The following is a 14,699-nucleotide window of genomic DNA, read 5'->3' on the forward strand; positions in this document are numbered from 1 at the left end:
AACCTGAAGCTGGAGAATTGAAAGTTCAAGGCTAGCCTGAACTACATACAAGACCCTGTCTCCAAAAATGTTTTTTCTTTTGTTAAAGAGAAAATGAAATAAATAGTGCAGCAGGGAAAAAAAAATTAATAGTTAAGCTTTCACTAAGCATATACTGTTTCATTTTTCTATATTCCCTTCTTTTACTTATCCTATACAAGAAAGATTTATATATTTCATATGACTGAAAGTGTTATTGGGGGGGCTGGGAAGGTGGCTCAGTGGTAGAGCACTTGCCTTGCATGCATGAGGCCCTGGGTTCCATTCCTCAGCACCACATAAGCAAAAAGAAAAAAAGCCGGAAGTGGTGCTGGGGCTCAAGTGGTAGAGCGCTAGCCTTGAGCTGAAGAGCTGAGGGACAGTGCCCAGGCCCAGAGTTCAGGCCCCACGACCGGACCCCCCAAAAAAAAAAGAAAAAGAAAAAGAAAATGTTATTGGGGTATCTACTATTTACTTAACATTGTTTTAAATCTGTTGTTATAGAGGATCCAAAAGAAAAAAGGTTTTTTTTTGTTTTATTGTGAAAATACTGTACAGAGGGGTTACAATTACATGGGCAAGATAATGAGTACTTTTCTTATCAAGCATTGTAGCCTCCTCCTTTGTTTCCCCTTCCCATCCCATCCTCCCCCCAAAGAAGAAGAAAAAAGTGTTAATTCCTGGGGCTGGGAAGGTGGCTCAGTGGTAGAGTGCTTGCCTCCCATGCATGAGAACCTGGATTTGATTCCTCAGCACCACATAAACAGAGAAAGCCAGAAGTGGCACTGTGGCTCAAGTGGTAGAGTGCTAGCCTTGAGCTGAATTGCTGAGGGACAGCACATAGGCCCAGAGTTCAGGCCCCACAACTGACCAAAAAAAAGTTTAATTCCTGCCCTAAAAAAGCTAATAGTCTGTTGTGGAAAAGGCACAAATATAGAACATTATGCTACTGTAAAAACAAAGCAAAACCAAAAAACTTCAGGTCAGTCTGCCCTAGTAAAGATTGAAAAGACTGATATAGCTGGGAGGTGACAAGACAAAGAGTATGACACTGGTGTAGAGATGCCCATCAGAGTATTCAGAGGTGACATTGAGTGGGTAGAAGGAATAGGAACAAGCTGTACAGAGCTCTGGGAGCGAAGCCAAAGAGTTTTGACTTGATTAAGTAAACACCAACCATCATGAATTGTTTGTTTGTTTGTTTGTGACAGCTTCCCTATGTAGTCCAGACTGGCTTCAAACTCCCAGTCCTCCTACCTAAGACTCCCAAGTATTATAATTACAGGCCTGCTGCCACATTCAGCTCTGTTTTTTAAAAAGATTAGGTGGGAGAGAGAGAGAGTGTCTCGCTGTGTTGCCTTGGCTGGCCCCAAACTCTTAAATTCAAGTGATCTTCCTGTCCCATCCCTGATTAGCTGGGACAATAGGTGTCATGTCTGACTTGATAGATTTTTGAGCCTCATTTTAGGACAGTTTAGTCTGGCATTACTATGTCATGCAGAGTAAGAAAGACCAGTCTGAGAGTGGTTCTGGGTTTTTTGTTGTCATTGTTTGTTTTTTTGTTTATAGCGATAGGGACTAAACCCAAATGTTGGGCCCTGACTAAACCTTCCCAGCCTTGTTCTGTTTGTGTTATTGTTTCGTTTTGTCTTTATTCATCTTATACTATGAATTCACTTAAAATTGAACAGGATCCTAAAATGGTAGACTACTTCCCTCAAACATTGGTATACCATGTCTCCTCCATGCTGCTCTCCCTTGGTTGGTAGATTCATATGTTTGTTCTGGCTTCGGTTAGTCATAAAGTTCTGTCAGGTAGGGCTGGGAAGGTGGCTCAGTGGTAGAGTGCTTGCCTTGCATACAAGAGGCCTTGGGTTCGATTCCTTAGCACCATATAAGCAGAAAAAAAATAGTGGTGCTGTGGCTGAAGAGCTGAGGGACAGCACCCAGGCCCCAGAGCTAAGGCCCACAAACAAACAAACAAAAGTTCTGTCAGGTATTGCTACCTTCTTCTTCTAGAAACCCAGGAGTTTTGTTTTTTTGGTTTTTGGGTTTTTTTTAGAGAAGTCTGTCTTTGTAACTGGTCTGATTATTCAGGGCCTTGAAATTGCTAGTCTCTCAAAATTAAGAGAGGTCCTCAGCCCCTAGAGAGACTATTTTTGTTAGGAAACTTATCTAAGGTTTCATGTCATTGTTCACATCTGAAATGTGTTGACTGCTTTCTGGTACGGCCTGTATGATTATTAAAAAAAAAAAAAAAAGCACCAAAGCAGGCATCATATAAGTGCATTAGATGTCATCATTCTCTTTTTATATATAAAAGGGCCAGGCACAGAAAGAAGTTTATCATATCCCAGGTCACACTGCTAGTTAGAAGAACCTGAAATAGGAATTCAGATCTTTTGACTCTTAATGTCTACTAATTCCTTACCCTCCCTTTATTTTTTATTTTTTTGTTGGTCATGGGGCTTGAACTCTGGGCCTGGGCACTGATTCTGAGCACTTCAGCTCAAGTATAGAACTCTACCACTTGAGCCACAGCCCCACTTCTGGTTTTCTAGTGATTAATTAGAGATACGAGTCTCAGGAACTTTTCTGCTCGAGCTAGCTTTGAACCATGATCCTCATATCCTCAGATCTCAACCTCCTGAATAGCTAGGATTACAGCTATGAGCCAGTGGTGCCCTACTTCCTTACCCTCCCTTTAAAATACACACACACAGGGGGAAAACAATGGAGGGGGTAACAATGTTCAAGAGGAAGTGGAAGTGTACTCATTACCTCACTCATGTAACTGTAACCCTCTGTATAGTATCTTTACAATAAAAAAATAAATAAATAAAAATAAAATAAAATAAAATACACACACACACCAGCGACGGCTTACCCTCCCTTTAAAATACACACACACACACACACACACACACACACACACACACACACACACACACACACACACACACACACACACACACACACACACACACACACACACACACACACACACACACACACACACACACACACACTACATTTTCCCCATAGTAACCATCATCTACCCTACATAAATACAGGTTCTAACACCCATGGATTTAACCAGCTACAAATTAGAAATATTTGGAGGGAAAGGTTGCAATTATCCTGGTGGTCCTAAAGTCTAAATACCATAGCACAGTCACACACTTGTGGCTCATGCCTGTAATCTTAGCTACTCAGGAGGCTAAGGTCTGAGAATCACAGTTCAAACGCAGTTCATGAGATTCTTATTTCCAATTAACCACCAGAATGCCATTCTGGAAGTAGAACTGTGGCTCAAGTGTTAAAGCACTGACCTTGAAATAAAACAAACCTCAGAGACAGCATCCAGGCTGGGCACTGGAGGCTCATGCCTATAATCCTAGCTACTCAGGAGGTTGAGATTTGAGAATTGCAGTTAGAAGCCAGCCCAGGCAGAATAGACTGTGACTCTTTTGGGTTTTTTTGGTTTTTGTTTTTTTGGCAGGTCATGGGGCCTGAACTCTGGACCTGGGCACTGTCCCTCAGCTCTTTAGCTCAAGGCTAGCACTCTACCATTGAGCCACAACGCCACTTCTGGCTTTTTCTGCTTATGTGGTGTTGAGGAATCGAACCAGGGCCTCATGCATGCAAGGCAAGCCCTCTACACTGAGCCACCTTCCTAGCCCCAGACTGTGACTCTTATCTCCAATAAACTACTCAGGAAAAGCCAGAAGTGGTGCTGTGGCTCAAGTGGTAGAGTGCTAACCTTTAGTGCAAAGAGGTTCAGGGACAGTGCCTAGGCTTTGAATTCAAGCCCCAGGATCAGCAAAAAGAAATAAAAGTAATAATAAAAAATACCATAACACAATTTGAATATTTTTAAATTTTAAAGATTCATGGAATCTGTTCCTTCCAGGAGCACTATGCTGGTTTCATTGTACTGTGACCAATATTGCAAAGTATCTTGAACAGACTTAGCAGTGTTCCATTTGTCCATTTGTTTTCTTTAGCTATTTTGTATAAAATTTGGGGAGATGTTTGCCATGCTCTTTTTTTTTTTTTTTTACTTTTTATTCTGAGGGTGGAGCCATGACCTCACACACTAAGTAGGCACTGCCACTGAGCTCTGTCATTTGTAATTTGAATCATCTTTTTCAATCTCTTTTTGCCTAGAGTTTTCTTTGACATTAATCTTGTTCTTAGAAATTTTACATTTCTTTATGTAATAAAGGTGTTTAATGTATTGTCATAGATACTTTTTTTTAGGTTTTATACTGGGGTTTTGAATTCAGGAGCTTGTGCTTGCCTGATAGGTGCTCTCCCACTTGAGCCACATGCTAACCTTTTATGCTTTAGTTATTTTTTTAATAGAATCTCAAATTTTTGCCCAGGCTGCCTGGATTGTGACCCACATACTTTAAACTTCCCTCATAGTAGGGATGACAGACAAGGTTCACCATGTCCAACTATTTATTAACTGAGATGAGCTCTCATGAACTTTACCTGGGCTGGCCTTGAAGTACAATCTTCCCAAACTCTGCCTCCTAACTAGTTTGGATTTTAGGCCTCTAGGAGTAAAATACTGGCACCAAGTTCTACTCCCCTTTCTTAAAACAGTTTCTCCTGGTTTCAGAGTTCTGTTTTCACATATGGCAAACAAACTATTTTTACCATAGTCATCTTTATTTCCCCTCTTTTGTTAGCCCTCTCCACTTATACTGGTGGCCTGAAACAAAGCTTTTCCAAATAAACTGAACCCACATATCCTTTACTGTAAGCCAAGAATATGATACCAAAACAAAATTCAGTGAAAGCAGTTCTGTAGGGAATACAAGTTTCCCTTGTTTACCAAAGCTTAGGGTATACCTAGGATAGAATGCTGATTTCTACAAAGAAGTCAAGGTTAGGATAGAGGAATCTCCTTTGAATTGACCAAACAAGTGCCATTGCTGGCCTCGAGTACTAGTTCAATACAATAGAATATTGGGGTACATAAACTGGTAATTAGGAATGGAAGAGAAGAAAAGGATTGGAGGTAGTACAACATCATATCTACATGTGCTACACTGAAATCAGGTTAAGGGGCATTTTAAATTGGGAGTTCTTTTAAACCATGTAGAACTGGCAGAGAAACTGTGGAAAGAAAAGGGGGATGGTTGGTCCAGCAGATTTCCTAAGGATAGAGATCAAAGATGGTGGTAGAGCTGGGAAGGTGGCTCAATGGTAGAGTACTTGCCTTGTATGCATGAGGCCCTGGGTTCAATTCCTCAGCACCACATAAGTAGAAAAGGTGGGAAGTGGCACTGTGGCTCAAGTGGTAGAGTGCTAGCCTTGAGCTGAAGAGCTGAGGGACAGTGCCAGCCAAACTAGCAAGTTGAGTGAGCACAAGGTTTCGATTTCAAACAGCACACTGCACCCTCCACCCCCGAAGTACCATTGTAGCTGGATGGATTAGAGACTAGAGTCCTGGTGTCTTTATTTGTTGACTATACTTTTGAGGGGAAAGTGACACGCAACCATCCATATGGAGAGATTCAGGCAGTGAAACTAGGATTGCAAATATGAGATAGACCCCTATAGTAGAGAAAATTAAAGTGAAAAAAACTAGTGCAACATTTATGTTCATTGACACCCTACTCTCAATAGAAAAGTTGTAGGAACAACCCAGATATCCTACATCTTGAGTGGATCAAGAAAATGTGATACATACATACAATGAAAATTTATTCATCCAGGGCTGGGAAGGTGGCTCAGTGGTAGAGCGCTTGCCTTGCAGGCATGAGGCCCTGGGTTCGATTCCTCAGCACCACATAAGCAAAAAGAAAAAAGCCAGAAGTGGCGCTGTGGCTCAAGTGGTAGAGTGCTAGCCTTGAGCTGAAGAGCTGAGGGACAGCGCCCAGGCCCAGAGTTCAGGCCCCACGACCAGACCCCCCCCCCAAAAAAAAAAAAAAGAGAAAAAGAAAATTTACTCATCTATTAGAATGTGCCATTTGCAGGGAAATAGATGAACCTAGAGAAAATAATGTTAAGTGAAGTGAGTCTCAGACAAGTGGCACATGTTTTCTCTCATGTGGAAGCTAGATCTAAAATGCATACATGCATGATAACATATACAGGGTTCTGTGCATATACACACAAACTGACTAACGGATGGGATAACTTTGGGGGGTGGGAGGAATCCAAAAGGTGTAACTCCTCTGAACAACTAATGTATCTATCAAAATGAATACCAGGAAATGGTAATATATTTTGGAGGGAGACAAAAGAGTGGCATGTGACTGGAGGAATAAAGAGTAATGTACTCATTATAGCCATTGTACATTATAAACTGCATAACCCGAAATAGGGATGGGAAGGAAAAAACGGGGGAGAACAATAGAAGAAGTGACATTAATTAAGGCACATTGTAATAAATAAATAGAAGCATTGTACTCATAACCTGACTTATGGGATTGTAACCTTTGTAAGACTACCTAGTAATAAAGAAAAATAAGTTTAAAAAGAAACCTAAGCCAGGTACCAGTTGCTCATGCCTGTAATCCTAGCTACTCAAGAGTCTGAGATCTGAGGATCCCAGTTCCAAGCTAGCCTAGGCAGGAAAGCCCGTGAGACTCTTACTTCCAGTTAACTACAAAAAAAGCCAAAACTGAAGTTGTGGCTCAAGTGGTAGAGCAATAGCCCTTCAGCACAAAGCTCAGGGACAGCACTCAGGTCCTGAGTTCAAGCCTCAGGACTGGAAGAAAAAAAAACTAGCACAAATAGTAGCTACAATGAAAGGAACAGACCCTTGGTATGTTGGGGGAGGGGGAGAGGGTGGCGGAGATGGAAGGGCCTTCAGCAACAAGAGAAAAGACCTGGGACAGGCAGCATTCAAGGGATGAGAGAAGCTCAGGATAAAGGAAGATGAGTTTTATTTTTAGAGAAACTGGATAAAGAAAAAAGGCTTTTGGGTTGGTTAAGATGATTGTGATGAATGCTGCTTGTGGGCCAGGCTAAGGAGAGAATGGGGTCTTTTCTTTCTTTCTCTTTCTTTCTTTCTCTTTCTTTCTTTCTTTTCTTTCTTTCCTTCCTTTCCTTCCTTCCTTCCTTCCTTCCTTCCTTTCTTTCTTCTTTCTTTCTTTCTTTCTTTCTTTCTTTCTTTCTTTCTTTCTTTCTTTCTTTCTTTCTTTCTTTCTTTCTTTCTTTCTTTCTTTCTTTCTTTCTTTCGTCCATTATGGGGCTTGAACTCAGTCTAGGCCACTCTACCTGAGTGTTTTTGCTCAAGGATAGCTAGTTGAGCCATGGCTCCACTTTTGATTTTTCTGGTGGTTAATTGGAGATGAGTCTCACAGACTTTCCTGCCCCATCTGGCTTTGAACTAGGATTCTCTGATCTGAGTCTCCTGAGTAGCTAGGATTAGAGGTGTGGACCATCAATGCCTGGCTTTAAGTGGAATCTTTCTTAAGAGAGCAAAACTAGGCCTGGGATATAGCTCAGGGGCAAAGCCTTTGCCTAGCAAATGCAGTGTCCTGGGTTCAATCCCCAGTATCAAAAAAGAAAAGACAAAAAAAAAAAGAGCAAAATTACTCATAAAAGGGGTGGAGACATAGTTCACGTGGTATAGCGACCATGAAGCGCCTGGGTTCAATCTCCATCACTGTCCTTAGCTTTTTCCATACAAGGCTGGCACTCTACCACTTGTGCTACAGCTCCACTTCTGGCTTTTTGGTGGTTAACTGGAGTTTTAACTAAGGAGGTGAGACTGGTTTGTAACCACGATCCTCAGATCTCAGCCTCTGGAATAGTTTGGTTTACAGACATGATCCTGTGCTTGGTAAATGATTATCTTTAGAGTAAGAATTGTGAATGTTATTTATATCTTTTAGATGCTGCCTTTTTCAGATTTCTATGAATAAGACTGATAGTTTTGAAGAGAAAAGTTGTATCCCTGAAGTAAAAAAAACTTTTAGTGGTAGCAGTCCAAACAAAAGAGATTTGACGAAACCTAGAAGGTAAGGCTAACACAAATGAGAATGCCTGAGAATCGGGGGTAGTGGTGGAGGAACTAATGATTTGAAAGCAGAGAAAGGAAGTGAGGAGACCGATGGATTGGAGCTGTTTGCAAGAGTAAAGCAGCTAAGAGTGAAATCCCCTGGGAGTGGAGAGACAGGGCTTGGTCTAAGCTATTGGGTTAGTTATTGATTCAGAAGAGACTCACTCCTGGAGAAAGCTAGGTTAAGGGATCCACTTCTTGTGAGATTTCTAAGTATCTGGGAGAGGATGCTTGCTTGCTACTTCATATGTGATGTTTCTATAAAAAAATAGAAGCTATTGCTTCTATTAATACCTGAGTGTATGGTAATTTTCATATATCTTGGGCATTCGTTCCTTTTTTTTTTTGTCATAGGGCTTGAAGTCAGGGCCTGGACACTGTCCTGTGCTCTTTTACTCAGGACTAGGGCTCTAAAACTTTGAGCCACAGTTTTTTACTTGTCAGTTGGAGTTAAGAATCTCACAGGGACTTTTCTGCCTGTGCTAATTTGAAACTATGATGATTCTCCAGGTCTTAGCTTCCTGAGTAGCTAGGAATACAGGCAGGCACCCGGCTGTACTTAATTAAATTTTTTATTTTTTGGTTGGTCGTGGGGCTTGAACTCTGGGCCTGGGCTCTGTTCCTCAGCTCTTCAGCTCAAGGCTAGCACTCTACCACTTGCCACAGTGCCACTTCTGGCTTTTTCTGTTTATATGATGCTAAGGAATCAAACCCAGGGCCTCATGCATGCGAGGCAAGCACTGAACCATTGAGCCACCTTCTCAGCCCTTTAAATAAATTTTTATTTAGTTGAAGGAGGTAGGCACGGGTGGCTCATGCCTGTAATCCTAGCTGCTCTGGATGCTGAGATCTGAGAATTACAGTTTGAAGCCAGTCCAGGTAGGAAGTCCATAACACTCTTACTTCCAATTAACAACCAAAAAAAAGATAGAAGTGGCCAGGTGTTGGTAAGCTCACACTCATAATCCTAGCTGTTCAGAAGGCTGAGATCTGAGGATCACAGTTTAAAGCCAGCCCAGGCATGAAGAGACCACGAGACTCCTGTTTCTATTTAACTACTAAAAAGCTGGAAATGGTCCTATAACTCAAAATTGGTAGAGCACTGGCTCTACCAATTGGTAGAACACAAAAGCTTAAGGACAGCACCAGGACCTGCACAGAAAAAAAAAAAAAAAAAAGAGCCAAAGGTGGAGCTGTGGCTCATGGTGGAGTGCTAGCCTTAAGCAAAAAATCTCAGGGACTTAACTAAAGTCCAGGACTGGCACTTAAAAAAAAAAACTCTTAGTTTGAGACTAGACCAAGAATATAAAGTATTTTACCTTTTCATTTAAGATTATTTATATTTATACATGTGTGTATATATATATATACACACACACACACACACACACATTTGTAGTTTTTGCTTGAATTAGATGACTGCTCACAATTTACTCTTTGAATATTTGAGTACTTTTGGTACTCCTTAGATTTAATAGCTAGAAACTATGAATTAGTTGAGTTATTTTCTGTTTTAAGTAAAATTCACTTGATGTTATTTGATCACCAGGGAACTGATGGTCTCATAAGAAAAAAAGATAGGCTAATGTTGTTTTTGATATAATATTGGAAGCTGTATGAGACATTGCTGTTAGAGTCTGGATTGAAAGTCTGACTCTGGCTCCAAGGTTTAAAAACTCTGGATCAGCGGGGTGCTGGTGGCTCATGCCTGTAATCCTAGCTACTCAGGAAACTGAGGTCTGAGGATCATGGTTAGAAACCAGCCTGGGCAGCAAAGGCATGAAACTCTTATCTCCAATTAATCACCAGAAAACTGAAGTGGTGCTGTGGGTCAAGCGGTAGAGCACTGGCCTTGAGCAAAAGAGCTCAGGAACAGTGCCCAGGCCCTGAGTTAAAGCCCCACAACTGACTAAAAAAACTTCCAGGTCTAGGCATAATAGTATACACCTGTAATCTTAGCTCTCAGGAAGCTGAGGCAGAATAGCAATTTTACCAGCTTGTACTACACAACAAGAATTCTTCAAAGAAAAAAAACTGCTGGGAGAAATACAGTTGTTAATCAATGTATATAAAATTTCACTTAGGGAAAATGGGTAACTACTGAAGATCTCCTATATAATGTAGTACCTGTAGTTTCTAATATAGTATCAGTGAAGTTTAAGAGGACAGATCTCATGATAGAAAAATCACAGCAATACTGTAGACCCTTGAATCACAGCAATACTGTAGACCCTTGGTATCTATGGGTATATAGTTAGAAGGAAACTGCTATTGAGAAGAAACTGAATGTTCGGGATGCATAGAATTGAGTATTATACTGGGGATGTTTAACTTATTTTTTCCATAGTGCTGCCCAAATATCTCTCTGTTAAAAACATATCAACCTGGAACAAATCTAAAGCTTGTCACTTAAATTTTCAGATTACCTTGCTTTGGGAGAGGCATATGTTCATATTTTCATAAAAATAAGGCAGGAAAACACCAAGCAGATCAAATACAACTAATTATAATGTAGGACTGAATTGAGAGTTTCTCTCCATCAATAGAACTTAATGTAACCTGTTTGTGAGAATTATAAAGGTTTTGTTTTTGAAATTTCCTTTTTTTTTTTTTTTTGGTCCGGTCATGGGGCCTGAACTCTGGGCCTGGGCGCTGTCCCTCAGCTCTTCAGCTCAAGGCTAGCACTAGCGCCACTTCTGGCTTTTTTCTTTTCGTTTATGTGGTGCTGAGGAATTGAACCCAGGGCCGCATGCTTGCAAGGCAAGCACTCTACCACTGAGCCACCTTCACAGCCCCTGTTTTTGAAATTTCTTTTAAGACAGTCTTACTATACAAGTAATGGTGATGTTTAGTTCCTTGATTGTAGTTAATGGTATCATGGGTATGTGTATATGTCTAAATTCATCAAATGTACACAAATAAGCCAGGCACTGATTGTTCATGCCTGTAATCCTAGTTACTCCGGAGGCTGAGATCTAAGGATCCCAGTTACAAGTCAGCTCAGGAAGGTCCGAGAGATTCTTTCTTCTCTCCTTATCAGCAAAAAGGTGGTAGAGTCAGGTTTTAGGGACATACTAATGCCCCAGGCCCTGGGGCAGTAGTGACAATAGAAAATGGCACAAGAAAAAAAAAGTATATACATAAGTGTAACTTTTACATACATAAATTGTAGCTTCATAAATCTGTGTATATGTATGCACACACATGCACACAAGCCCCAGTGCTGGGGCTTGAAATCAGAGCCTCAAGCTCTGTTCAGCCTTTCACCAATGGTGGTACTCCTTCACTTGAGCCATGGCTCCACTTCTGGCTTTTTGTTAATTAATTGGAAATAAGAGTCATAGATTTATCTACCTGGGCTGCTTTTGAACCTTGATCTTCAGATCTTACCCTCCTGAGTAGCTAAAATTATAGCTATGAGTCATCAAGTGTGCAGCTTTTTTTTTTTTTGGTCGGCTGTGGAGATTGAACTCGGCCAGGGTGTTGGTCCTGAGCTCTTCAGCTCAAGGTGAGCACTCTACCACTGTGCCACGTCCAGTTTTCTGGTGGTTAATTGTAGCTAAGAATCTCATGGACTTTCCTGCCCCGGCTGGCTTTGAATCCCAATCCTTAGATCTCAGCCTACTGAGTACCTAAGATTACAGGCATAAGTCACCAGTCTGACTCAAAAAATTTTAAAAGCAATATGACAGAATGGTTTCTAAGGTAGAATTTATCTTAAAAGCAGCAAAGTAGGGGCTGGAAAAGTGGCTCAGGGGTAGAGTGCTGGCCTTGCGTTCACGAAGCCCTGGGTTCAATTCCTCAGCACCACATAAGCAGAAAAAGCCGAAGTGGTGCTGTGGCTCTAGTGGTACCTTGAGTTGAAGAGCTCACAGACAGTGCCCAGGCCCAGAGTTCAGGCCCCATGACTGACAAAAAAAAAAAAAAAAGGCAATGTGCAAGACTGGCAGAGTAGCTAGTTCCCAGCACCATAAAATAAATTTATTTATTTATTTATTTTTGTTAGTCATGAGGCTTGAACTCTGGGCCTGGGTGCTTTCCCTGCACTCTTCAGCTCAAAGCAAGCCCTCTACCACTTGAACCACAGCAGTACTTCCGGTTTTCTAGTGGTTCATTGGAGATAAGAGTCTCATGGAGTTTTCCTGCCTGGGCTGGCTTTGAACTGTGATCCTCAGATCTCAGCCTCCTGAGGAGCTAGGATTACAGGCGTGAGCCACTGGTGCCTGGCTAAAATCAATTAAAAGAAAGAAAGAAAGAAAGAAAGAAAGAAAGAAAGAAAGAAAGAAAGAAAGAAAGAAAGAAAGAAAGAAAGAAAGAAAGAAAGAAAGAAAGAAAGAAAAGAAAGAAGGAAAGAAAAGGAAAGCATCTGGGAGCCTGGTGGCTCAAACCTATCATCCTAGCTACTCAGGAAGCTGAAATCTGAGGATTGCAATTTGAAGCTAGCCTGGACAGGAAAGTTTGTGACTCTTATCTCTAACAAACTACTCAGAAACATCCTGAAGTGGATCCTGTGGCTCAAGTGGTAGAGCACTAGTCTTGAACAAAAAGAAGCTCACAGACAGCACTCAGGCCTTTAGTTCAAGCCTGGCAAAAAAACCCAAAAAACAGGGAAACAGTCTCAAGACCATAAAAACAAACAAAAATCCAGTAGGGCTTTCTACTTATACTTTAAAGGTAAATACATATAAAAGGGTACATTGTTTTTGTTTTGCTTTTTTGTGTTCAGGTTCTAGGGCTTGAACTAAGAACCAGGGTGATATCACCTTAATTTCTTTACTCAAGGCTGGCACTCTACCACTTGAGCCACAGCTCAACTTCTGAGTTTTTTTTTTTTTTTTTAAGTGGTTAAGGAGGTAAGAGTTTCACAGACTTTCTGCCCCTGGCTGACATCAAACCTAAATCTTCAGATCTCAGCCTCCTGAGTAACTAGTACTACGGGCATGGGCCACTGCATCTGGCTTTGTTTTGTGTTTCTAGAAATTCAACCCAGAGATTCACAATTGTTAGGTAATTGCTCTACCATTGAACCACATTCCCAGACCGAGATTTATTCTTTTAATTAACCAATGTGTGTGCGCGTGCATGTGCGTGCACACAATGGTACTGAGGCTTGAACTCAAGGCCTCAAGTTCTTGGCTTTTTTGTTCAAAGCTGGTTCTCAACTACTTGAGCTACACCTTCACTTGCAGCTTTCGGATGGTTAATTGGAGATAAGAGTAATGGACTTTTTTTTTTTTTTTTTTTGGGTCCAGTCGTGGGGGCCTGAACTCTGGGCCTGAGCGCTGTCCCTCAGCTCTTCAGCTCAAGGCTAGCGCTCTACCACTTGAGCCACAGCGCCACTTCCGGCTTTTTTCTTTTTTGCTTATGTGGTGCTGAGGAATGGAACCCAGGGCCTCAGGCATGCAAGGCAAGTGCTCTACCACTGAGCCAACTTCCCAGCCCCAAAAGTAATGGACTTTATGTCCAATTATCTTTGAACCTTAATTCTCAGATCTCAGTCTCCTGACAAGTTTAGATTACAGGTGTGACCTACCAGTACTGGCTTATTTAACTTTTAATTATATACAGCATAATTTGAAATAGGTTGTATATGTTCTAGAATGACTAGGTCGAACTTAATTTATGTAATTTGAGGTGAGAACATGTAAAATCTCTCAATGTTTTTTCAAGTATGCAGTACGTTCTTACTAGGTTTAGTCTCCATGTTGTTTTGTTTTTGTTTTTTAGTGATAACTGGAGTTTGATCTCAGGGCTTCCAGCTTGCTTGGCAGGTGCTCTACTGCTCGAGCCATGCCTTCAACCCTTTTTGGTCTGTTCTTTTTTGGGAAGGTGGGTTGGTTTGGGTTTGGGTTTCAGGTCTGGCTATTTTTTAAATAGGATATTGCTTTTTGCCCAGGTGGACCTGGACTGCCATTCTCCTATTTATGCTTTCTGCTGCAGCAGGCATGACAGGCATGCACCACCATGCCTAGCCTTTTGTGCTGAGATGGAGTCATGAACTTTTTGTCTGGGCTGGCCTTGAACTTCGATGGTCCCAATCTTAGCCTCTCTCCTAGCTGGTATGACAGGTAGGCATCACCATACTCAGCTATTGGTTGAGACGAGGTCTTGTATATGTTTCATTGGGGCTGCCCTCCAATCATGACCCACCCAGTTTCCACATCCTCACTTGTTAGAAAACAGATGAAACCAACTGGAAAAAAAACATTGCTATAACTGAAAATTGTTATCCTTTCACTAATGTATTCTTCCCTAATCTCCTTGGATGTATAAGATTTAAACTAGTTAATAATTCTTTGCCTAATAGCTTTTTGTTGTTGTTGATTTGAAACTGAATCTTACTATGTATCCCAGACTATCCTGTTCTGTACCCCCTTCTTGCCTCAGCCTTCCAACTTCTTAGATTATATTTGGTAATCCACTGTATTACACACACCTATCTCTGACAATTCTTTGTGGTGGAAGACTAACTTGAGCATTGTAGGCTATTTCATATTGCCTCTATCCACCTGATGTCAGTAGTGACATTCTGGCCAGTAATAACCAAAAGTGTCTCTAGACCCTGCCAAAAGCCCCTGAAAGTCATCCCACATTGAGCTCTTTCAGTCTGTAGGTTGTCACTTCAGTCTTTCTTTCCCTTTATTTTTCCCCA

The 14,699-nt window shown here is 41.3% G+C and overlaps 1 protein-coding gene across 3 annotated transcripts in view; it reads left to right on the forward strand.

Annotated features, from left to right (window-relative positions):
• LOC138807001 (transcriptional repressor CTCF) overlaps positions 1–14,699 on the forward strand; it is a 56,128-nt gene that overhangs the window by 17,637 nt on the left and 23,792 nt on the right. The window contains exon 3 of one of the 3 annotated variants that reach the window (XM_069992555.1): positions 7,881–8,006. The exons of 1 other annotated variant lie outside the window; for it this stretch is intronic. The gene's annotated coding sequence lies outside the window, so the exon portion shown is untranslated. Of the gene's footprint in view, positions 1–7,880; positions 8,007–13,943; positions 14,116–14,699 lie in introns of all 3 variants that reach the window. One more of the 3 variants, XM_069992554.1, reaches the window with a different exon arrangement.

Source organism: Dipodomys merriami, unplaced genomic scaffold (genome assembly GCF_024711535.1).
Source record: "Dipodomys merriami isolate MVZ:Mamm:240054 unplaced genomic scaffold, mDipMer1.0.p SCAF_41, whole genome shotgun sequence".
Classification (NCBI taxonomy): domain Eukaryota; kingdom Metazoa; phylum Chordata; class Mammalia; order Rodentia; family Heteromyidae; genus Dipodomys; species Dipodomys merriami.